At 27.5% G+C, this 2,455-nt stretch overlaps 1 protein-coding gene across 2 annotated transcripts in view; it reads right to left on the reverse strand.

Moving 5' to 3' along the window:
- LOC108767513 (uncharacterized) overlaps window positions 1-2,455 on the reverse strand; it is a 13,102-nt gene that overhangs the window by 5,058 nt on the left and 5,589 nt on the right. The window lies entirely within an intron of this gene.

The following is a 2,455-nucleotide window of genomic DNA, read 5'->3' on the forward strand; positions in this document are numbered from 1 at the left end:
AAAAACATTTAGATTTTTCTTATTATTTTAACAATTTTTGTTTATAACAATAAAACTAATAACAAATAAAATAAATAACCTACAAAAATGTGTTGCTCAATAAAACCAGAATGTTTTTAATATTTGGCGAAACCGAGAAAGATTAAATTCTACACTGAGAAAAAAAATTTATCGTTTGACTAAATTAATTTAATTTGTCTTTATTTTTTTCATTAGAAAATGTATGTATTTCAGTCAAATATAATATGTTTGATTTAAATACATACATTCTTCATTAAAAGAAATAAAGACAAATTAATTTAGTTAATCAACAGCTTATATCTGATTAGCTAAAATGACTAAATTCAAATAAAAATTTCTTTTTTAAACTTCAATCAAAACCATCTTAACTCTAAATGTTCTCTGTAGAAGATTCTCCTTTTTATTTACAAAAACGACACAACTCAAAATGTGTTACTCTTGTAGAAGATCTTTGAAAATATTTTAAGAATGACACGAGTGTTATTTGATGAACCGACCGTGCAAGTAAAATTAGTTTACTTTTGATAGAGTAATCTTTACGTAACTAATTTATAGTAATTATTCAAAGATTACATTTTTTTGAGTTGTGTCAATTTTCAGCTGTGTCAATAAAGAGAACGATATAAGTCTGTGTTGAGAATTACGAAAATTAATATAAATTCAGAAACTAATGTGCAGTAAAATAATTGCGATTAAATGACGAGTGCTTATATAAGATATATGTATTCTTGCGTGTGCAAGTGATATCGATCACGTGCGGATCGGCTTCTTTACATTTATTTGCCCAGTTATCTAATTAACTGAGCAGTCTCTTGCGGCTTGATAATCGGATTGGATACAATTCGTATAATACGTCGGCGGGCAAAGAGGAAAAGCAGAACAAGGAGGAAAAACGCGCAAATGGAGATAAAAATCCACGTTTCGTTAGGTAGAAGTTCTAGAAATGTACCGCACGTAAAATGCAACCATGTTCGCGTACGGAGATTGTGAGCGCGCTGTAAATAAACTAAATTTCCGTCGAAAGGAAACATGAACGGGAAACTCGACGAGTACAAAATTAAAGAGTACACTACTCCGGTGTTTATTAATTTAACAACATTGATAGATCAATTTTGTAAGTACGTGAATAGCGGCAGCGGTATGTCCTCGCACAAGTAACATTTCAACCAACCTAAGTAATTACTTTAAAAACGTTCTCACGCTTGTTGCTTCTTATAAAGTTAAATTATTTATTAAATTCAAATATTTATGAAATTACATTGTTTCACAAGATTATATATAAAACAAAATCTGCACAACGAGAAAAAGTAGAAAGCTTATCCTCGTACAATTATAATTAGGATCATTTAAAGTTCAATTGCCCAAATTGTAGATATTAATACTTTGGTAGTTGCACAAATTTTTATAATCGGTCTCTTAATGCCACACTATATTATTTTATACCTAATTCAAAAAATAAATAAAAATTCGTATGTAATATAAAACTTAATATTTTTCAAAATATTTACGGATATTTAGCTATAATGTTCATAAAAAAGTACACACGTCAAAATAATAAATATCGTTCCGATAAATCAGCGTCGTGTATATCAATGTAAACAAACATATTTATTCAATATATTTATTATTTAGTTAATACTATATTCATTATTTCACATATTTATTGTCGCCTGTCTTTTTTCATATTAAACATAATTAATATTATTTGTAATTCGCTGCAGCTACAAAATACGTTAAATAAACATATTTCCGGTAAAATATACTTTTTAAATAAAAATTTAGAATTTTGCAGAATTCACAATGTACTATGTACAATGCAAAGTATTCTTGGTTCTTGTACAAATGCAGTAAGTAAAAAAATGTGTATGTATTTTAATTGATATAGGGACGCCTTGGATTCACGTAGGTGTGTTCCAGTTATACACATGGCAATTAAAATATTAAATAGATTGCGTGTATAACTTCCCGTAAAACTTTTCTTAAATCAAAATTAACTTTAAATTCATCAAAGAATTTCTTGAAAGACTGCAATTTGGAAACTTAAGTCTCGGAACATTCTGCACTTGGGAACAATGATTTTGCTGAAAGATCTAAAATTTTGTTGGACTATCAAAATAATTTAAAAAAATCAATTGCTAGAATATCAAAATTTTTTGCAGCATTGCTTATCGTTTTTTAGATTCCAATACAATTATTATTTTTATCAATCAACAATATCATTTTCAGATATATGCAGGATTGGTAAAAAACATGTTTTAAACGTGTTTTAAACAGTTTAAAAACATATTAAAAACATGCTTAATTGATGTTTTTAATATGTTTTAAATATGTTTTTTTTATACAGGGTGGGCCATCTATTGGTACGTTTTTACAGAGTGGGCCATCTATTGGTACGTTTTTAAAAATGCGATCAAATGAGCATACATTGATATTT

This window comes from Trachymyrmex cornetzi, unplaced genomic scaffold, assembly GCF_001594075.2.
Source record: "Trachymyrmex cornetzi isolate Tcor2-1 unplaced genomic scaffold, Tcor1.1 scaffold687, whole genome shotgun sequence".
Lineage (NCBI taxonomy): Eukaryota > Metazoa > Arthropoda > Insecta > Hymenoptera > Formicidae > Trachymyrmex > Trachymyrmex cornetzi.